Source organism: Capsicum annuum, chromosome 11 (assembly GCF_002878395.1).
Source record: "Capsicum annuum cultivar UCD-10X-F1 chromosome 11, UCD10Xv1.1, whole genome shotgun sequence".
NCBI lineage: Eukaryota > Viridiplantae > Streptophyta > Magnoliopsida > Solanales > Solanaceae > Capsicum > Capsicum annuum.
The window spans coordinates 215,271,219-215,288,511 of NC_061121.1; positions in this window are offsets into that span (position 1 = coordinate 215,271,219).

Below are 17,293 nucleotides of genomic sequence, written 5' to 3' on the forward strand. Positions count from 1 at the left end.
ATCACTAGGGTTGTTCGGTACTGAATCCTTCTCCCAACTAAACGGATACCAAACTGATTTCTAGTCTGTACTAGACTAGACTGAATAGTTACTGATAGTACTATTTGACTGAATTGAACTGAGTTCACTGATTTTTATGAACTGATGGAATACTACAGAATTTTGTTAACTGAGAAAGTCTACTGAGGTCTGATTTGAGTATTGTGACTGAATTACAAACACTACTGAGATTACTTCGTTACTGACACTGGATGTAAGTAAACAACAAAATTGTCGGGTATTAAATACCCCCATGACTAGATTGCATGAAAATAAAGCATCACATTATCTTACTTAGCATAAGCATACACATTGAATTCATAATACTTCTGTAGAGACATCTTATCAAACTCTTGCATGGTATAACTTGCAAATAAGCTAGCATTACATGATTTCTTTCACTTATTAATTCACATGAACAATTCATCAAGCACTTGATGAGCATACATTTGCACAGAACACAAAATAACAAGTAGACTTCATAATTCAAATCCCCATTGACAATTTCAAGGGTTTTACATAGATCCTTATAATATTACATACATATCAATTAACCTCACATGAAACGTATCATAAAACATGGATTAGTACCCCAATTAGTCATTATAATATGAGCATAATCAAACTCAACATGGAATTCATGAAATCCATAAACTTGAAGTTTAAAAATAGTTTCTTGGACTCCAAGTGTGGAAGGGACCCTTGGATGAACACTTCACACAGCTAAGTTGATGAATTTCTTAAAGTTAATGGTGAGTTCTTGAGTTCTCGATTTGAAATTTGAACACCTAAGGTTCTTGTTCTTGGGAAATTTGTTAAATAATGAATATAATAGCTCTCCAAAGGGTTTAATTTCATGTTTTGAGGGATGAAGGCCATGGGAAAAGACCTAATTAACCCTGAGGATGCGGTCTTTCAATGCCTGTAAACTGCGTCACCAATGCATAGGCCGACGCACTGCATCATTAGTATCAACGCGATAGCTAATGCACAACATTGAGTCTACATCAATTCATTGGAATGTGCACTGAAGCTGGGGAAAAACTATCTTATAGATGCGATGGTCGACGCGATACATGAAGATCGTGTCGAACCACTACTTTGGGCACTCAAACATAGTTTAAACGAGGTCCAAAAAATCTAAAACTTATCCAAAAATCTCCACTGACATTCGAGATCATGAATTGACTCAAATATCAACATTTAAAGGACGTAAATGTCATGAAATAAGATTTCCAACTTTCAAAGGCTAAAATGGCATTAAGTCTGAATACTTAATATATTCTAAGTATGGGACCCCTAACAATCTCAAAGGACTGATTTAAGCTAGAAAATTTTGCGGGGTCTTACAGGTGATTCTTTATATAGTGTAGAGTATAGGGTCCTATAGTTTATATTAGCACCTCTTTTCTCTGAGTTAGACTTCAACCAAGAAGTATTTTATTACGGGACATAAATTCTTGTGGTTAGATGTGTTACGGGAGAATTGTGAGTTGGAAATGATGAAGTATGTTGATTAGTGTTGGGGTATAGACAAGTAGCGTCACCAAGTTTAAGTCTTTTTGTTATGCCTTGTAAGATAAAGAGTGCTAACATTCTTATGTCCCACGTGAATCTTATCTTATGTCTTGTACCAATCTTAATCAGGTCGAGGACTCTTAGGAAAATTCATGTATTACAACATTTTGATCACGTTCCATAAAACACATGCCAAGATCATGTCGATGTTAAGTTTTGTTATCTCAGGTTTCGTGTTTACCCATTTCCCTAGAAATTATCATGAAGATCATGTGATGCCTTTACATATTTTTGTTGAGGAAAAAAATGTTCAAATCAATATTACATTATTTATCTAAACTTTATAGCTTCAAGAAGTCCATACCCATCATTCGGGGATGAATGGTCCAAAGGGGGAAATAATGTAACATCCCGTACTTTCGGGCTAGAATTTAACCCGTCGTTCCTACGCATATAGATCTACAATAAATTATTCCTTGTTAATATATTTGTAGTGATAACTCCTATAGTGTGGGCAAACCTTTGAATATGAATTGAGGTCACCAAAATCCCCTAACTCAAAGACGAGTTGAATGTTTTCCTATCCATTGAGTTTTAGTGGCATCTAAACTTGGGGGTCAAATTCCATTGACCATAACATTTTTAATATATCGAGTTAGGGGTCCTACTATATATCAAATGAAATATATTTGAAGTATCTTTCCAATGATATCGATTTCCCTTAAATCTGATACCCGATCAAAAAGTTAAGACTTTACAAAGTGGAGCGCATCGCCTAGCAATCTCCTAAGGCTACTGGAATTGTTGTGCCATGGGTAATGCATCGCTCATCCCATTTTGGGCGATGGAAAATGTGATGCCAAATATATTTTTGTTGATGGACAATGTGTGGCACTTCCTAGCTTAGGTAATAGGCAATGCGTCGCATGCCCTATGGCCCAAGGGCGTAAAAACGTCATTTTTAAGTCATTTTAAGGGTAATCAAGTCTTTCTACAATCCAAAACCATCCCTAATTATCCTTAAATGAAATTAGGATTATTAATAATTTTTTAACTTTCTTAATATCTCTAATTCATCTTCCAAGACCACCACAACAGAAAAACAACTTAGGGGTAAACATTCAAGCTCAAGGGATCAACTTTTCTGTGAATTCTTCATCCAATAAGATACGTAGGGATGTCCTAAAAACTCTATGAGTATAAGCTATAATTTTATCAATATTTTGAAAGTATTTTATGATGTATATAACAAGGGTTTGAACAAACATTTTGAGTATCCAAATCATGACACCCTTTTCAATGAAAGACATATTGTTTTGGTCTTGAGGCCTCCCCATAAAAATTGATTTTTACTCGTGTATATGTAGGTATGTGTTTTAAGTTTTGCAAAGATTAAATCGAGAGCATGAATAAAAAAACCCCTCTCTTGTTATAATACCCCTTGATTTCACATGTGGTGGGTTGTTCAAATGCATATTTTGAAGCGTGAGATAAGTGTTTTACTATTATTTTGAACTTAATATTGATTATGAATTGAAGAAAGGGTGTTTTATTGTTTATAAATTTAAAGTGATAATTGAAAGATATTGCATGGTTTGTTACATGATACTTGATCACCACGTGTTTGTGAATTGAAATTGAGGATCTTTGCCTACGCTTTCATAAGTTTCACTATAGCTCATATATTGTTAGAATAGTTTGGTGTTCTGATCACAAGGTTTTGAAAGAGAAGACTATAACATGATAATGTATGGCTTAGAGATACGACTTGCAAGTATTGGTATGATGATACCAAAACAGATAATGCTATAACAGACTTAGAACAAATAGAAGTTAATTTTATTCAGATTTTAAGAATTTGAGTTCTTAAATATGCATGTTCAAAAAAGGTTAAAAATGGGCTTAAGAGATGTTAGGTGGTCACTGAAAGAAGGCACGAGTTCAGATAACTCATTGCCCAGAACCGTGTTTTGACGATATGGGTAATTTTCTCCCCAAGAGGGATTATATGCTGGCCTAGTGCCCTGTTGCATATCAGACTCAAAAACTCCAACTCTTGTGAAAAACATGGGTTGGGGGCTTACCCACCGAGTCAATGGAAGATTCCACATAGCCCATGGAATATCAGACTTGTAGGGTGTACCACCTAGCTCAGAATTAAGTCAAAGATGTAGAGTTGATTTGCAGAATTATTTTTAAAGGCTTATTTACTAAGCCGATGGATTTTCAAATTGTTTATGATGATGTATTTTTTTTTCATAAAATGCTCTCACTTAAGTTATTTATTAAAGTACTTTATTTTTTATTTCCCTGTGTACCAGTACATGATCTGTATTAACCCTCTATATTACAGGATCTGAGGCACAGCCCCAGGATCCCGCTAAGCAGTAGGTTGAATTCTGTCAGAGGTTGCAGATTGGTGAGCCTCCTTTATTTCCAAAGGCCTATTCTCAAACATTGTTAGTTTAATTAATTTGTAGTTCACCTGGGGGCTTTGACCCAGAGTTCAGTTAGTAGAGAATTCCCAGACTAGAGTCAAGTACTTTGAATGTTATGAACTTCATTTTGTATTGTCCAGTTGAATTTAAAAGCGCCATGTTTCCATTTATTAATCTTCCGAATTTCTTTACATTGTATAAACGTTGTGTATGATTACAAGATAGAATAGGGGTGCTCCGGCCTTCACAGTTTGGGATGTCCATCACGGCCAAGGCCTCGATTTACGTCGTACCACCTCAGCATAAGACCCATTATGAACATTCCCTATCATAAAACCATGATAATGAGCCTCTAGTTTATCCACATATCGTCTCACTTTCTCTCTCAGGTCTACAACCAAAAATGGAACACACCTGGTCATATGAGAGTATTCTACGATGCCGAGAACAAATACAAACACTAAAGAAACAATAAAATTGACAAATGGAAAGTAAAAGGATTAAAAGAATATATAATAGAAAGATAGACACAATAAGATATCTAAAGGACACCTAAAGGGTGTATCAAGTCCAAATACCTCCCTTATTTATTACCTACGAGCACTTAGCTCTTACTTTGACCGAATGGGGTATCGAGTCTCTTTTAAAACCACTGTTTCTAGAGAAGATTAAACTTTGGCTTTTCCAATCACTCAACAAACCCAATAGAGTTTTCATGAATTCATCATCATCATTATAAAAATTTTAACTAAAATAAGCCTAGATACCAAGTGTTTATAGTTTGGCTAAGTATTACATAATTAGGGCCTAAAAGAGACCAAAATGTGAGAAAAGGCCGATAGGGGTTGTTTGGACCAACTCTTGAAATGCTAGAACGAATCAAAAGCAGATCCAAATCGCCTTGGATACATGGCACTTCCAAGGGGCTTTCGAGCCCCGTTGCACTTCTTCGACATCGTCAAAGTCCTTTGACCATCTTTAATGGTATTCTTCATCCTTGTGGAATCTTTTAAAAGCACTAAGGAGTCATCAAGCACCTCGAGCATCATACATATCTCAATTATTTTAGATGTTGCAGCGTCAAACATTGGTGGCTTAAGATATATGAAATTCTTAAGATCCTTAGGTTTCCCCACAACTGCAATTGATTGATCAACTTGTTAGGTGACTGAGTAGCCACAACATTTAACTGAACATGTGTCTGTGTCTGTGAATTATCCTGAGGAGCTGGAACTCGACCATTATTGGGATCCAATACCTCAATTACATTTAAAAATCTTACCATTAAGTCTATAAGCAATCCCACAGTAGGTACAGTAACTGGCACTACAGCTGGATCCTACGGATCCACTTGATCCCACACTTGCTCAGAAGAAACAACATTGGGTTGGCCTCTATTTCTAACTTTAGGCTAAGGATCAGTCTGTGTCCTATTGTGAGTCCTAGTTGGATGAGACCCAACTCAACCACCTCCACGGGTAGAATCTTATCCCGCACCATGCATGGCAAGTGCATTAGGTTGACTAGCGAAGGAAGAACCACATCTCTTAACCATCCACAAAATAATATTTAAGGGTCAGACTTAATTCAACTAAATGCACAAATAATGAATGAAATGGGAAAACTTCCTAGAAGTTCTGTAACCTCAGTTCAGAAGTATGGGCACCTACAAACCCATGAACAAAAACCTACTAAACACTGCTCCATGACACGAGATCTATTGCCTAGCCTCTGACACCAACTTTGTCACATCCCAAAAATAACCCCGAGGCATGACTGGCTCCTACTAACACCACTTGTCGGGAGAACCAATTCTCTATACATTCACAATGCCTATAAAAACTGAGATAAAACCATATGCAACTCCAAATTCATGAAATAATCCTTAACACAAAGTAACTGACCAACAAGATATCGTTTAACAATTTATCAAAACAAAGATAGCTTAGATATAAATTTTCAGCCCAAATACCACACTAAGACCATTGGAGAATCTAAAAAAAGTTACATGAGTTCAACTTTTAGGCATGGAAACCCAAAGAAAAGAAATATAATATAAAAATAGTTAAAGCTAGATGACAGCCTTCACGAACAATGAGAAGACTCACCTCAGGAATGGAATCCATACGTTAAGACCGCCAGCCACTAGTCTCCCTACGCAACCGTATCTACAGACATGCTAGTAAGGAGTGAGTTCTCTCTCCCTCTCTATGTATATATATATATATATACATATATATATATATAAACATCTATAACCTAGTACAATACTCGACTCACTACTTTAATACCCCTGGAACAAGTGATAGAAAATACAAGGCACAACAAAATACATAAATAATATGCACATTATATCTCTTATATGGTAATGCTTAATAAGATCCAAATGGAAGTTCAAAAGGACACTATGTACAACAAAAACAACAATCCCAGTGTGTTCCCACAAAGTGGGGTCTGGGAGGGTAAGATGTACGCAGTCCATACCGCTACCTCTGAAGAAGTAGAGAGGCTGTTTCCAATAGACCCCCGACTCAAGATAAAGAATAAGAGACAAGGAGATGAAATACATAACCAAAAAGGTGTAAGGAATACTAAAAAGTAAATCAGAGCAATACAAAAATATGAGAGATACGGAAACACGAAGTGCGCAGATAGCAACTGAGAAAATATGAAAGGGACCCCACGTATAAGCAACGCATATTTGCCGCCATAGACACCTATAGACACAGACCTAAGGTTACTAACCCGGCTACACAAGATCTCTCCTGATGGCTTGCTACAACTGATATCCTCCCACTAGAGTGCTACCCTTATCCGCGACCTCCATACCTTCCTACTTAGGGTCATGTCCTTAATAAGCTATAGATGCTCTATGTCATGTCAGATCACCTCCCTCCAGTATTTCTTCAAACTACCTCTACGCCTCCTGAAGCTATCCAATGCTAGTCTCTTATACTTACGCACTAGGGCATCCACGTCCCTCCTCATCACATGTCTAAACCATCTTAGCCTTCCTTCCTGCATCTTTCCTTAATCGATGCCACTTCTATCTTCTCCTGAATAATCTCATTCCTAATCCTATACCCTCTAGTAAGCCCATATATCTAACGTAATATCCTCATTTCCGCCACCCTCACATTTTGGATATGGGAATTCTTGACTGGATAACACTCCACGCCATACAACATGGCCGGATAGAATGCCACTCTATAAAATTTTCCTTTAATAAGGGGCACTTTCTTATCACATAGCACCCCCGAGGTGAGCCTCCACTTCATCCAACCTTCTCCAATACGATTAGTGACATCCTCATAAATCTCACCATTTCCTTGACCAAAAAACCCAGATACTTAAAACTATCCCTCTTATAAATATCTTGGGATTCCAACCTCACCGTCACATCGTCCTCCTGCCTCAAGTCACTAAACTTCCATTCCAAATACTCCATCTTGGACCTACTCAACCTGAACCCCTTCGACTCAAGGTTTTGCCTCCAAACCTCCAATTAGTCATTCACGCCCCCTCCCCGCCCGTATCTCATCAATCAGCACTACATCATTCACAAATAGCATACACCAAGGAACCTCACCTTGAGTACTCCATATCAACGCGTTCATCACCAATGCATATAGGAATGAACTAAGAGTCGATCTCTGATATACCCCTATCTCGATTGGAAAACGGTTCGAGTCTCCTCCCGCCGTCCTCACCCTGGTCTTTCCTCCACCGTACATGTCCTTAATAAATCTGGTGTACATCACCAGGACCCCCCTCACCTCCAAACACCTCTAAAGAACCTTTCTTAGGACTTTATCATACGCCTTTTCTAGGTTAATGAACACCAACTGTAAGTCCTTTTTCATTTTTCTATACTACTCCACCAATCTCCTCACCAAATGGATTGCCTCTGTCATTGAACGACCAGGCATAAATCCAAACTGGTTCCCCAAATCACACACAAACCTCCTCAATCTTCGCTTAACCACTCTCTTCCAAATCTTTATAGTACGACTCAATAACTTAATACCCCTGTAGTTGTTGCAACTTTAAATTTCACCCTTCTTTTCATAGAGCGGAATCATCTTACTCTATCTCCGAGCCTCAGGCATTCTCGCAGTCTTAAAATTACCATTAAGCAAATCTGTCAACCACCTAAGCCCTGCCCCGCCCGCATAGTTCTAATCCTCCAGAATCTCATTTGGCCCTATTACCCTACCCCTCTACATCTTATGAATAGATTTTTTGATGTCCTCTACCTTAAAATGACTACAGTATCTAAAATCATGGCTCTTTTCCAAATACTCTAGCTCTCCTATCTTAATGCCTCTGTCCTCTTCCTCATTGAAAATTTTATGAAAGTAGTCCTACCATCTCTTCTTAATGTGAGCATCCTCCACTAGAACACTACCATCCTTTCATTTAATATACTTCACTTGATCTAGGTCACGACCCTTCTACTTTCTAACTTTTGCAAGCCTATACAACCTCTTATCCCCTCTTTTCTCCTCTAACCCAGCATATAAATGCTCAAATTCTGCTGACTTGGCAGTCGTAACTGCCAACTTAGCCTCCCTCCTTGCTACCTTGTATACGCTCAAAAGGCCACTATGTATCTCAACTAAATCAACTCTCACATCTTGTCATAAACGATAGTGAAGGTGATCATCCTAGCACCCCGACAAGTCCACAATAGCATATATAATCGCTAAAAGTCTACTATACCAGCATGTACAAGCCCCTAATATATTATGACAACTATGTATGCCCCTAGAGACTATAACAGAAGCGAAGAAAATATATTCAATGTCCCAATGTCACCTCACATATTACCATTATGTAATTCTCATTACACTCTATAAAATACATATTCACAGCTAGTCAAAGACCACCGATTCTACCATGCCCACACTTGTCTCAACACATGAACTAGGTAGAAAAAATACATTTTTTAAATTAGGTTTGGAAAGCAAGTATCAAAGCTTAAAGTCTCTCTTACCTCGCTAATGAAAAATTACCCAACTTTGCAATGTGTAGGACATCAACTAAAAATCACCAATAGGATTAATCTAAAAAAATATTAAATAACAATATCAATTATGCTATTTGGGGTCAAGTTTCAATATCCCTAACTTTTAAACTTAAAGTTAAACCTTAATATCTCACACCTTAACTCATGAATTTAAGATAAAAACTGTCACTGTCCAACCTAACTTCTCAATTACAATCTTATATAAATTAATTACCTAACCATATGATCTCATTAGCACAAGCATTATAAAAACCTCTTTGCTGCACATCCAAACTCCTCTTATACAGAAAATGTGCATCTTGTGAAATACATACTCTTATATTTTCTTTCACGTACATTCAATTAACATGGTATAGATCAATTAATGTCAAGAAACAATTAGAAGTCTCACAAAACTAATATGATCCCTCTTCTCTCTCTGTCTCATTATCAATGTTACCACACATATTTACTGTAAAAAGGGTTGGGATGATGGTGTTATGCAGCAAATGGTTTAGTAAAAAATCTTCATCATCTTCCCATTAGGTCTACTAACCATTACTACATCATTGGTCCATTTTAAGCCACAATTACTTATACTAATACGGGAGTACACAATAACAATAAGATTTCATACTTGACTATGAACACGCTTTTATACGAGCTTTCTATCACCATATACGAACAAGCAAAATCACTCTTCAAGGCTGCTTTTTCCAGTTCAAAATAAAAATAGTAACTAAACAATTGCTCGATTGGTTTTCTGCCCCTTTTTTCCCTATGCAGCTTGCTACTCCAAATAATGGGATCAGAAATAGCCCTTGTCTTCTACTTATACTATTTTTAAACGTGAAATTGAAAAAGGGAAAAGGTCATGCTTTTGGCTTATTCCTTTTAATTCCCTTAATTAATATTAATAATTGGTCAAAATTATCAATTAGCCCTTCATTAAAACAATAAGTTGGGCTATTAGAGTTTAGAAGTGGTTTCTAAAGCTACTTCATGTAGTACATCAGTAGAGAGATTTAGTATAATACTATACCTTGCGTTTTTATCAAGGCTATCAAACTCCTTGTCCGTTATTTTTCTAAATTTTCTTGTTTTCTTGCAGTGTCATATCCTATAATATAATGCCCCGGGGGTTTGGATGTCCCTTTTGAGCGAGAAATGAGCCTACGTGACCCCTGCATTGGGGAAGCATTTCAAAGTGTTGGGGAATGTTTAGGATAAGGATGTGTTCCATGCGTCGCACAGGGGAGGCCATGCCATGGCCCCCACATTGCACTACACTGTGCAAGAGTTTGCTGGACCACCCTTGCGAAAGGCTATGCTCCGCAAGGGGAGGCCCCGTAATGACCCTACACTACATGGGAGAGGGTCACGCGATGGGGTGCGCACCACACCCCTTGTTGTACATAATGGGATTTCATTTAAATGCTATTCTAAGGGAAATTGTGTCTTTTACTCCATGAAAATTGTTCCCCATCCATACTAAACATTCCTAAGTCCCCAAATATGACATTCTTCTATCATAAATTCATTATACTTTTTCCTATAACACTTAGAATCAATAGAAGCTAGGTTCCAAGTTCAAGGCTTGAATCTCTAACTTTCCTCGAGATTTTCATTAAAAAAGTATGTCTAAATACCCCCTACTTCAAACTACTCATACAAGGTATTTATCTCAAGTTATTAGTATTTTCTAGATGATGGATTAAAACTAGAATTGAGGATTTTATTTGAAAGATTAATATAAACTTTTCCTTTTCTTTATAAATGATTTTTAAATCTTTGTTTAGGGTTTTGAAACTAGAATGACTATTTGAAAATGATGAATCCTTGTGTCTTGAACTTGAATGTTAAATATGTGAATATCAAGCCATGTTTATAAAGTCTCTTGAAAGCTCTGAGTTTAACAAGAAATATAAATGACTTTTCCAATATATGGAGCTTCGTAACCAGCCATGGAAGAAACATAGAGGCACGGTTCATGGAATGCACGACCTAGATTTCATGGGAAATGAACACAACAAAGTAAGATATGAATTCGGGTATGAGCTATAGGGGTATCTTAGTTATATGAATTGGGTTCACAAGGCATGAATGACATGATGAAGAGTTGGAAATACACCCCATTCGATCTGTAGTTACATAACATGAATTAGGGGTGCATTAGACACAGAAATATGGGTATTTTTACCTGTAATAATGGTAGCATTAGATATTAGCAACACCTTTTGAACCTACCTTCCCCCCTGAATAGTACACTTCATTATTTCCAAAGTACAATCCTCACATGGGTACATACAAGTACTAAAGTATTATTCTAACATATGTTTACCATGTCCAAGCCTACTTAGAGGTACAAGGTGCCATGCCTAAAATACTCATGCCCATCTAAACTTCAGGATCCTATATTATATTTCCCTTTAGGAACCTTCATATGTATTGTTAACTTGCTCTTAGGTTTGTTCTAAAACTCAACAAGGTTTCTCTTGCATCTATAATTATACCCATGGACACTACTTTTTCCCATCATGAAAACCACCATCCTTGAACTCTAATTAAAAAGTCAAAATATCATAGTGTATTTATTCAATTGGTATCAAAGTGATATCCAAGCTCATGACTATACCAACTTCATGGTTTCTTCCCAGGTAATACTATATAAAAAGAAACATCTTCTCCATGTACCCTAGAACCTCTATGAACTACAATTTTATGTACTCCTATATGGGGACACCCCATATGAATTCATCTAACTATTACATATCGCTAATCCTCATCTCGCACTTCATCCATGCTATCGTGACCTTGCTAATAAATATTTGACCTGGGAATAAAGCATAGTAGGCATGATTATTTCATGTGTCAAATATATAAAGCCTGAACAGAGAGTCATTTTGGGCAGTCATGACATAGAAAAAGATAGGAATATATCATAAACTATGGTTTCTTAGGGGTGAACCTAACGTAAAACATAGATTTTTGGCTCAGGAAGAACGTAGTGTAGAACCTGGTTAACTAGAACCCTAGGTAATACTGGGATAGCGGTGTGAAGTTATTGTTTCCTATTCTAGGGTTAAAACATGGACATTAGTTTAAGAATAAAATTTGGATCTTAGCCATAGCATAAGACATGTATAGAGTGTCTTCTTGGATGAAGTCTTTAAATATGATAGAATAAGAATGAATGATAATGAATCACATCATTTCTCATTTCTAAAAAAACTTACTATCTGCATCTCATGAACAAATTTTGTTCTTTTCCCTATCATCTCTGTGCGGACCTATTCTCAAATCTAAGCTATCATTACCTTACTCCCTTGAATACTATATCTTTAGGTACACAACTCTTACTAGGAATTCATCCTGAGATACTTCTCTTAACATTCTCTAAACTTTGCAGCAATCATTTTATATTTTATGCTCTTATTGGAATAAATGACCACTTCATCTATACCTGATCTTCCATTCTTAGTCTACTAACATCACACCTCTAAATTCTTATCCACCCACTAACTATTGCATTGAAAGTTCATTACAAAATAGTGGATCTAAAATATCGCACCATCTATCTCATTGTATCCTACAAGTACCTTCTCCTTCACAACATTATTACTACTACCTATTGACATAATGACATACCATGATAAACTTCTTCCCTAGAACATGTATATCCAAGTCATATAGACCAACCATTTTACTTCTACAAACTACAATAAAATTTGCAAGTCTTGCTATACCCTAGAAAACACTAGAGGACATACCATACCATTACTCACTAATTGGATACAAGACTCTAGCTATATACTTTGATTAATTTACTATCTCCGCTTTCAGGCCACTACACTTCTGAATTCATATTTCCAGCTCTAAAATTCATTCTACTACTTATGACTTACAATCCCTAAAATCACATCATCTCTTGGGTGGCAACACTATTCAAGAGTCTAGACTCACCCATCCCCCCTTAAGGGTGTCACCTTAAATAAGTTTATGGAAAGAGTCTGGGAGAACAATCTTAATATGGAAAGTACAATTTATATGAACAAGTGTGTATATTTTTTTTTGAATTGGTAGACTCCAGTACACTAATGGGCTGCTCAAAAGCCCTTGTGTAGTCGGTTAGATTTCTTTTGGCTCTATTGGAGAGAACCTCATTGATAGGAATATAAGTTTCACAACTCCAACCACCTTAAATATGAGGAGTAGATAGTGAAATTTGAGAAATGCACAAATCCGAGTAAGTATATCTTTTATTATTGCACCGCTATATTGCACGATCTAGAGTATGAAAGAAAAAAAACATCTCCTAAATGCCTCGTAGCCTCCTCACTATAAGTGTAGAATGCTTCACACCCATAAAAACAACTCTACTAGACACGGCTTCACAGACACACTAGGACACTTGAACTCTAGGCTCTGATACAAAGTTTGTCACACCCCGAGCCAAGGCCCTAGACGTGGCACGCACTCAATACTATTGCTAGCATGAGCGAACGTTCTGGCATGTCACATGAGCATACACCTAACATAATGAATAGAGAGAAAGAAATATAAAATAAGTTGTCTTAAAGGAGAAAGTTTTTCATCAATGTTCTTTAATATCATATAACGACTGGTGATACAATAGTCATGATTAATATGAATAAAAATTACAAGATCTTTGTGACCACTAAACCAGTCTTTGAAGCCTCTACTGACTAACTATATCTATCATAAAAAGGCCCCGGCATACCCTAATACTAAAAGGAACATAGAGAGATTTTCATATCTAAATTTGCCCTGGGTAGAAAGAAGGCTCACTAATTGCAGAAGATAATATTCCTAATGAGGCGCCTGTGGATTTGAGGTCCAGAACCTACACCATGAAATGATGTAGCACCAAAGATAATCAATAGGTGGAATGTATTTGTATGTAAAACCACTTCAGGAGGGTAGTATATCAAGAGATTAAAAATGACAATAAAATTCAAATATAAGTGAAGGAATCTGGAAAGGAAAAAGAATATAAAATAAATTTATAATTGACCAATTAAAGTAGATTTAAATTCCTTTGGTTATTTGTGGGAGAAAGTAGTGAACTTTCATAAACCACCATGTGAGCGCATGGAGTCTGATTTCGGCCTGATCAGCTAAGTCGTTCTATACCTTGTCGAGCACAAGATGTGACGTGACATAATTTGCTAGAAAGTATCCATGGTTAGCCCTTTTTTGGGACACATGAAATAAAAGAGAGTATCCGACTTGTAGAATGATCTCTATCCTATGTCAGCAAATATAGTTTTGGACATTTGTTGTTTAAACCTATTCCTTCATGGTCATCTAACTTACTCCCTTAAGCTCATGATGTAATGTGTTTATCTTCTTTGTTCTTGATCAAAATATTTAATATTCATAGTTTAGCCTTTTTAGGCTCATATTCATAGTTTAGCCCTTTTAGGCTAACGTATATAATTTGGCCATTTTTAGGCACAACGTCATAGATTTGCCACCGTAGGGCTTATTCCTGAGAATTTTAATATTAGGTTCACAAATCATGGGTTATTATCATTCCATAACATGTTTGGGGTGTCACTAGAGGTAAATGTCATCATACTTTATGTCATCGCTCATTGTCTGTCTTTTATAGAATTTAGAGGAATTATGGAGTAATTTGAAGTATTCTTGTTGAGGGTGAATCATATGATATCAACAGTGTTGAAATTCATGTTATTATTCTATAGAAAAATAATTAAAAATTTAGCCCTTTTAGTTATGAGGAAATGAAAGGAGTTGGTTAGGGATTACAAAAAGTCAATCATTTATGAAATGTTCAATTGGGGTTAATTCAAGAAAATATTATAGTATTCATGGTTCATATAAAAATAATGGAGGATTCAAGTTGGGATTGTACAATAACTTTATGTTGCAATAAAAAAAGAAGAGTAGTTCAAGGTTAAGATCTTAAAAATCATCACAAAATTCATCATTTATGAAGTTCATACACTAGGATTTCAATAGAATTTAATATCGTTCATGCTATAATTCAAATCATTATACAAAATAACCACAAGATTCATGATTTTCACAAATATAATGAGTTTCATAATTTTTCGGATTCAAGAGGATCTCATTAATATATATGGGTTAGTGAAATTCATTAAGCTTTTTGGAATATTCATGAAGTTGAAAGTGTCACAACCCGAACTAGGGCCTGGCTGTGATGGAAATCCCAAACCATGAAGGGTCGGACGTCCTACTCTATTTGGTAGTCATGCATAACATTCATATAATAAAAGAAAATGCATAATTTTTAGCTAATATAGAAACATGATCATACTCTTGATTAAGTTTAACAATAAGGAATGAAATCCAAAATCAACTAAACAACATCTGGAACAGTCAGCGAAATCTCTACTACATAAAAATCTGACAACTATCTGAAAACTATGACAAGGCCCCAGGCTCTAATGGTTTTAGGCCCTTGTAGTTTTTATGATAAACCCGATGTACCTTAAATTATAAGATCTGAAATGCGGAACCTAGATCTTGATAGATGAAACCCGGATCTTGATTTGTTTCTTAGAGATCTTGAACTTAAGGCTTGATTTTCTTGAATTTCTTGTTCTTGAAGAAAACCCTAATTTGATCTTATTTTGAGAGTGAAGAGGAAGTTTTTGATGTTGTAAAACTGATAATGTTGATTAATAATGCTTAAGGGGTGATTTAATTCGTGTGAATGTTTTTGGAGTGAGGGAAAGACAAAAATACCCCTAAGGAACCCAAAAAAAAATTGCATAATTAAATCAGTTGACAACCAGGGTTGATGGGCCGTTACTCAGGTGATAAGTCATCACCCAGGTCATCAATTTTGGGCTGTTTTTTACAATTCACAGCCTTAGGCTGATGACCAGGTCTGACGGGCTGTCATATAGCTGATAAGTTGTCAGCCTCGTCGTCACGTTTTGGCAGACAAACACTTTGAAGTAAAATATGAATAATTTTCTACTCTAATACCGGATTAAAGAGAAACCAGTGGCGATGGAAAGTGGACTCAAAGACTTTTCATTTGATATATAGTAGGACACCTAGTTCGTCATATACAAGGAGTTGTGGTAGATTGAATTTGATCCAATTTTTGACGCTCACTAAACTTGAACGATAGGCAAGCTTTCAACTAGTCCTTAAGTTAAGTGACCTATATGATCTCAATTCATGCTCAAATAGGTTCCCACACTACAAAATTATTTATCATGCAAAATTTGAATAGGATTTAAGGCTTTTGGATCATCTACACATAGAAATGATGATTTTCGTTCTAGCCCAAAATGCGGAGTGTTAATTATCTTCCCCTTGGGATCATTTGTCCCCGAATGATGGGTAGGAATGTTGAAGATTAAAGGTATAAAATAACGCAGACATGATGTGTCTTCTAAGAATGGAAATAACTAGTCTGAAACATTTAAATTTCTATCATGAAACTAAATTCTACATTGATTTGACTTTACTTGCTTTAAAGAGCTGATTCATGCTGAGAATTTTGGATTCCCTTGAAGTGTTCATGATCCAATATATATATTGAATTGAGAAGTGATAACTTTGGAAAGTACAAATCATGAGGTAAAAAGACTTAGACTATACCAGGGTATTACACTGTCTGAGCTAAAATACCTGGAAAAATTTAAGATTATGCGCTGGACTCTTATGAACTGAGTCGTGACTAAATAGCTGAATCTAAAACATGATGCTTGGACTGAACTGGATTCGCAATTTACATGTATGGAATAGATTATCACTTGGGGATGGTCATATACATGAGACTCGAATAGTAGGACTGGGTGAAAAGGTGGAAAACCACAGTAACTTGTCTACCTGACTGTTAAACTGAATTGCTGGCTATACAGACTGAATTATACTTGGAAACTTACGCTTAACTGGAGTATCTCTTCAATACTCTTTCTAAGGAAGTTCTAGTAACATTAGGGAGCAAAAAAATCTTGGGCATAATCTACACCAGAGATTTGACAAAGGAATCACAACATTTATACTACTCTATAGCATGGGATATAGACATATAACACATAAACTAGGGTAGAATTACTAGGCCTTAGGCAATGCAACTTCTTACTTTCTAGCTTAGCACACTTCCCGAATACTCCCTTAACTATACTACTATTCGGGTGGAAATATTGTTCTAACATTCTGATACACATCATTCCCCTTTTTAGGCATGACATTAGCAACATAAACTTTTAAAAGGACTGAATATATTTAATACTGTAGGCTATAAAGCAAGATCTCAATA